This window comes from Nanorana parkeri, unplaced genomic scaffold, assembly GCF_000935625.1.
Source record: "Nanorana parkeri isolate BGI_ZX_2015 unplaced genomic scaffold, ASM93562v1 scaffold2630, whole genome shotgun sequence".
Taxonomy (NCBI): Eukaryota; Metazoa; Chordata; class Amphibia; order Anura; family Dicroglossidae; genus Nanorana; species Nanorana parkeri.
Window position 1 is genome coordinate 11,420 of NW_017308898.1, and position 7,146 is coordinate 18,565.

Sequence of the window (7,146 nt, forward strand, 5' to 3'; positions counted from 1 at the left end):
GTAAACGCTGTATGTGAAAACTGCACGTATTCCGCTCATTTGCGGCTAATATATAGCCGTGATTGTGCGGAATCCGCCGGATTATTGCGCCTGCACTATTTTGGGGGCCATACTGCGTGGTCCCTGCAATAGTCAGAACAATGCACATTAAAGTGCATTGTTTTCTCTGTTTAAAGCGGTTCCACACGTATTCGTACAGCCGGATAAGCACAGACAGCCTCAGTGTGTTATTGTGTATGTATTTCTGTATGTGTGCGAAGATGTCTGTTTCTCTGTGTGTATGTCCATGGGTAAGTGTGGGGGGGTTATTTCTTTTTGTGCATCTTTTTTTGTGTGCGTATGTCTGTGCGTCTGCGTATTTCTCTGTGTGAGTGAATGTGTGCATCTTTTGGTCCTCTATGAATAAAATTAAAACCAGTGGGGGGAAAAAAAGCACACACATACGCAAGGGCGTCCAGAGGTCGGGTGACACCCCGCTGTGTCGTCATTGCGCGTGACGTCAACTCACGCATGCACGATGACAAAATTGTGCATGCACGACCATCTGATGATGCCTGCCGAGTCCATCACCAAGATGAGGAGGAGGGGACCTCCACCCGGCGGGATGAGGTATGCTGCTGGGTCCCCTCCTCTCTCCTGACACTGTTGGGCTCTCGGTCCATGACCTTGTGCCCAACTTTTTAGAGGGGGGTGACACCAAAGTGACTGTCAGTCATTTTGGTGTCAACCCTGCAATGGTGACACCCGCGTGCGGGCCACAACCCCCTTGTGACGCCACTGCACATACTGATATGACACACAGAAACATTAACATACAGTACATACCGATGCTACTCACAGAAATCCTGACAATACACTAATCATGACAAAAATATACTGCCATTGCATAGAAAGAATCAAAAATGCATATACTGACAAACACACACAGACATTAACACTCAGGGGCGGACTGACAACACATGGGGCCCCCGGGCAATACGAGAGTATGGAGCCCCCTTGTACTCCACCCACATACAAGCCCCAACGGCATATACATTCCTGCATCCCTCTTCCTACACTGCCCACCTCTGCACCCCCCTGCATCCTTCTTCCTACAATGTTCAGCTCTGCACCCCCCTGCATCACTCTTCCTACAATGTTCAGCTCTGCACCCCCTGCATCCCTCTTTCTACACTGTCCACCTCTGCACCCCTCTTCCAACACTGCCCACCTCTGCACCCCCCTTTCTACACTACCCACCTCTTCACACCCTGCATCCCTCTTCCTACACTGCCCACCTCTGCACCCCTTGCATCCCTCTTCCTACACTACATACCTCTGCACCCCTTTTCCTACAATGTTTACCTCTGCACCCCCAGCATCCCTCTTCCTGCAGTGTGCACCTCTGTACCCCCAGCATCCCTCTTCCTACACCGTTTACCTCGGCACCCCCTGCATTCCTCTTCCTACATTGCCCACCTCTGCTCCCCGTGCAACCTTTTACTAATGCTTCTCACATCTGCAGTCCCTCCTACGCTGCTTGGCAGGAGTGCAGAGGTGAACAGTGTAGGAAGAGGAATGCAGAGGGTACAGAAGTTAACGGTGTTGGAAGAGGGTGTGCAATGGGACTCCTCCTCCCAATATGTATACACACACACAATACTGTATGTATATATATGTATATACATATATTTTAGGGATGCACTAGTATCGGTGCGGATCCTGAGTATTTGGGTGAGTACTCATACTTGCCCAAATGCTCCCGATGCTTATCCTGATACCGGAACTTCCAGTATCAGAAAGCCAGCATCCTGATTGTCCGAGAAGCCGGCTCCATGTTCCCTAATATCCAGGGAGCATGGAGCTGCCTTCCTGGCCAATCAGGAAGCCGCGCAGCGTGTAATGACTCTCCACCCAACAGTCATGGACCGAGAGCCCGATAGTGTCAGGAGAGAGGAGGGGACGCGGCAGCATATCTCATACCGCCGGGTGAACGTCCCCTCCTCTCTCTGCCGGCGTCCATAACTAAGATGGCCGCCGACAGGTGTCAATTAGATGGCCGTGCGTGCGCGATGATGTCACGGTGGGGTGTCATCCGGCCTCTGCTCCGGGTGACATCCGGCCTCAAGACGCCCCTAGGTATCGGTGCTCGGTATCGGCGAGCAAAAAAATAAATATCGGTACTTGATACGGAAAAAAATCGGTATCGTATCACTAATATATATTTCAATGCAATAACGCAATGGACTCCCCGCTCTGCAGAGCAATGGACTAGCCGCTCTGCAGCGCAATGGATGCAACGCTCTGCAGCGCAATGGACTCGGTATCGTTGTATCGCTAATATATATTTCAATGCAATAACGCAATGAACTCGGCGCTCTGCAACGCAATGGACGGTCATAGTTGTGCATACTGTATGTACCCGTCAGTCCCCGCAGTTGTTACGCTGCCAGTGTACACAGTCAGTGTATCACAAACAATACATACTTGCTCTCAATACATTTTCAGGTTGTCTAAAGTCAGTCACTGTAAAGTCTCTGTCAGTGTGTCACAGTAAATATAGGCAATGCTGGTTTGTCCAGAACAGAGAGACTCACTTTTGTTGGCTGCCCAGGTGTCCTGTGTCCCCTCCACTGTTTGGCCGCTCTCTTCTAAGGGTTTTCATTACAGGCAGAATCAGTGGCGCACGAGACAGCTTCCACATGCTGCATCCCCGCTCAGAGCCGATTAGCTCCCCCCATTCCCCGCCTCTCATTGTCACTAATTAATCCTAACACCGCTGAATGCAAGAGCGGTGTTAGGATTACTGCCTTCATTTTGCGGAGCGGCTGGCTGGCGCCCGCCCCCGTCCGTGCACCCGGACAGTCGCACAGCCGACTGTCGGCAGCCCTCGCCACAGGCCCTCTTCTGGCCGCGGGCCCTCGGGCGATGCCCGACTGCCTGATAGGTCAGTCCGCCCCTGTTAACACTGTTACCGAATAAAGTTATATTTTATTTTGAAGTATGAAATTCTATGAAATTTGGCAAGGGGCCCCCATGGGAGAAACAGATTTATCTAGTGGCCCCCAAGCGAATTGAGTTTGAGACCCCTGCGCTAAAGTGTTCAAAAATAGATTAAATAAAAACACCAGACTTTAATCAAAAATCTTTAAAAAAAAATGGATCCACAGATGTAATCCATGGTCAATCACGACGTCCAGCGTTGTCCATGATGACAAAATTTTTTTTCAAAAATGACGACCGCCGCCTTGTCCTCTCCCAGCCGACTCCCGCCGCATAATGGCATTTTGACAGATGCCGGCAAAACATAAACAATTGGGCGGAGTTAGTGACATTTTCAGGCCTAAAATGTGGAATATAACATGGGTGCAAAAATGGAAAAAAGGGCCTCAGTCATGAAGGGGTTAACTAATTAGGGCTTCAGAGTGCGCGGTTGAACAGACCGCGAACATCCCACAAAGTTCGATGTTCGGTGAACGCTTGAACAGGCGATGTTCGAGACGAACATACATTTGACTTGAACCGGCAGCCCATCTCTAATCTTGACTGACCCTGAAGTTCTTAAAAGAGCTGATGCTTTTTCCTGCAGCCCTGCTTTGCTGTGTGGATAACCTGGCAGGTACTCATGTGAACCACATGTTCACATGAGCATCAGTTCACATGCAGCAGATCCTTACATGTTGATCTGCAGAGACCTAGGCCTAGACCTCACTACCTGCATGAAGTTTGCATGTTCCCTATCCCTAAGAAGTGTTGCAAGCCCATTGAAGCAGGAAGTAAGATCTCTTGGCAATAAAGGGTTCCCTCACTTCTGTAAAAGTGGGGGGGACATCTTTTATCACATGGCAGTCTGGATGGAAGACATCTTCAATGCCTGGGTTCAGAATGCCATTACAAAATCTACAAACTATAGTTTAATTCCCTACCTTCTTCTCATTTCCTGCTATCAATTCTTCCCAAATCTCCTCAAAGGCAGGTGGATCTCTTCGCTGCCCTAAGTCAGTTCCTTTCCCAGGGGGTTGTATGCCACTTCCAGTGGATAAAATGTTTGAGGAGGTTTACTCAAACCTGTTCACTGTCGCCCTATCTTATACCTGAAGATTCTTAAACGGTTCCTGTGGATTCACAAGTTCAAAATGGAAACCACCCGTCATAGTCTCCCTTTTACCCTGGAGAATTCTTGGCCTAGGTGGACATCAAACATGTGTATTTACACATCCCCATTTTCCCTACCTACTGCCACTACATGCATTTTGTTGCGGGCAGCCAGCATTTTCATTTTGTTGCTAATAACTTTGATCTGTCCACGGCACCAAGGGTGGCTTGTTCACCAAGCTGGTGGCTCCTATCTGCGCTCCCAGGGGAACCACATAGGGGTCAGCATCAGCCCTGTCATCCAACATTCAGCAGATGCTACAGTGCTTTGGAAGGATCCTGAATCTCCAGAAATCAACACTGGAACTATTGCATAACTTGGAATACTTGGGCCTGGTCTTGGGCACAATGCTGTCTAGGGTCTTCCTGACACAGGAGAAGTTGCTGTCTCTCCGCTCCCACGTTTAGACCTTGTTGTCCAGGAAGTGCCTGACTACTTTTGCATGAAGTTCTGGACATGATTGTAGCCTTTTTGAAGAAATTCCCTTTGCTTAGTTTCAATCAAGGCCATGGCAGCTCAACATTCTAGCTGCATGGGACAAACAGGTTCGATCCCTGGATCTCACCATTTAACTGTCCAGCAAGACAAAGCTTGCACTGTTGTGGTGGATATCCAGTCTGGAGCTGGAATCAGGAAAGTCCTTCCTTTTGATGTCTTGGAAACTGGTTACAATAAATGCCACCCTGTTGGGCTGGGACGGAGTCCTGGAAGGGCTCTCGGTCAAGAAGACCTGCTCCTTGGAAGAATCATGACTCTCAATAAAAATCTAGCACTCATTTGCATACTCATCAGACCTGGATTCAGTCACACAACTATCAAGGAGGCACAAGAACTTACTCGGCTGTAAGAGAAGCTAGACCTATTCTGCTTTTGGTGGAACTTCAAGTTCCAGACTGTCCGGGGGTACACATTCCAGGTGTGGAAAATTGGCAGACGGAGGCCATGGTATATGGATATCGTCAAACTCCTGGTGGATTTTCTGTGGACATTCCTGGACCATCCAGACCTTCTGTCACAAGGACCAGTATGTCACCCTGCTTCTCATTTGCTAGATTTTAGGGATGCCCCGATACGGGTTTTTCAATATCAAGTATAAGTACCGATATTTATATTTCGGTACTCGCCGATACCGAGTACCGATACCGGTACTTCCGGTAGCATAGAGCCGGCTTCCCGGGCAATCAGGAAGCCAGGTGGCCCAAACAGATCTGACAATATGGTGACACAACCCCCACCCTGCAAGCACCTAATTCCCCTCACATAGATCCTTAGCAGCAGTCATTATCATACCAGTCCCTCGGCCAGCTGAGCAATCACCGCTCTCCAAGCTCTCACGAAACTGCCCACGTCTCCTGTCGGTACAGGGCCCATGTGATCGGCCCTCAGCCTGCTACTGCGCAGACTGCGCAGCGCTCTCATTCAGAAATCCTGTGCATGCGCAGTAGCAGGCTGAGGGCCGATCACGTGGGTGCTGTGCCATCAGGAGACGTGGGCAGATCCCAGAGAGCTTGGAGAGCGGTGTCTGCCCAGCTGACTGAAGGACTGGTACGGCAATGACTGCTGCTAAGGATCTATGTGAGGGATATGATTTGTCTGCAGGGTGGGGGTCGTGTCGCCATATTATTATATTTGCCCGTCTCGACACTGATTGGCTGGGAAGCCGGCTTCCTGGCCAATCAGCATCGAGCTGGCCGAACAGCATGGAGCCATCTTCCCGGCTCCATGTTCCTTCGCGGCACTGCCGGTCTTAGGAAATCTCCCTCTGACCGGAAGTTCCAGTATCAGGAAAGGTATCTGAGAATTTGGGGCGAGTACAAATACAAATACTCAGTTTTGGCACCAATACCGATACTAGTATTGGTGCATCCCTACTAGATTTAACAGCCTAGCTGTTGAAGCCCAGGTCCTGAATTACCGAGGTCTTTTCAAATCCTGTCATTTCTTTGCTCCTTAGGCCTCATTCACACCACTAAGAGCCGGCCCGTACAGAGCCGTGCGGCATGCCCGTACAGAGCTGTATCGGACCGCTCCCGGGAAGGACAGGTGCTGCGTGTGATTGCATGCATGTTATTTTATATATTTTTTATATATTATTATATATTATATTATAGCCTGTTATTCTCTATGGGAGTGCGCCGCCGTATGCTCACCCGAACTGCACATCTGTGCGGGTATAGGTGTCCGTGCTTGGACACAGACAGGATCCATCCTGTGTACGAGTACGGACACCCGCACGGATATGCAGTTCGGGTGAACGTACAGCAGCATACTCCCATAGAGAAGAACAGGCTGCTGCGTGCAATCACGCGCAGCACCTGTCCTTCCTGGGAGCGGCCTGATACAGTCGTGCACGCCGCACTGATCTGTACGGGCCAGCTCTTATTAGTGTAAATGAGGCCTTAAGGCTAGTATGTGGACCTCTGACATCTACCATCGCACGTGGAAGGGGTATTTTGCGTGGTGTGAGGCCATTCACTTCCTTTCACAACATTTTTATTAGAATATTACAAAATCAACAACAAAAATAAACAGTACCGTACAAATTAAGACATAGGACAGGGTACAGTGACAACTCCATCCATCCAACTGCATGAAGGCACCATTTAAGAGTGACAAAAGATATATAACCAGAACATAATCCATACTGTAATGTGCAGGTGTTGCAGGTGCTCCGATGACTTAGACATATTTATGCATATCCTTTTTGGACTAATATTTACTTAATGTACAATATATGTACACATGAGTAAAATAAGTATGTGCCACTTCTGACTGGTTACAGATCAAGGTCATTATTAATTTTAACATTAGCCTGTTGTTTAGTTTGTGACACGATCTTTAAAACCATTTGAATTTCTCCAAGGTTACAAAGCTGTTCACACTGAAAGTATTATAATGTGTCTATTCGACTTGGTCTTCATGGTAACAAAAGTATTTCTTTCTTTTCATTATAAAACATTATAAATCAACAAGCTTGAGTACATTGAGTAGATTTCAGAGAAGGATAGGTG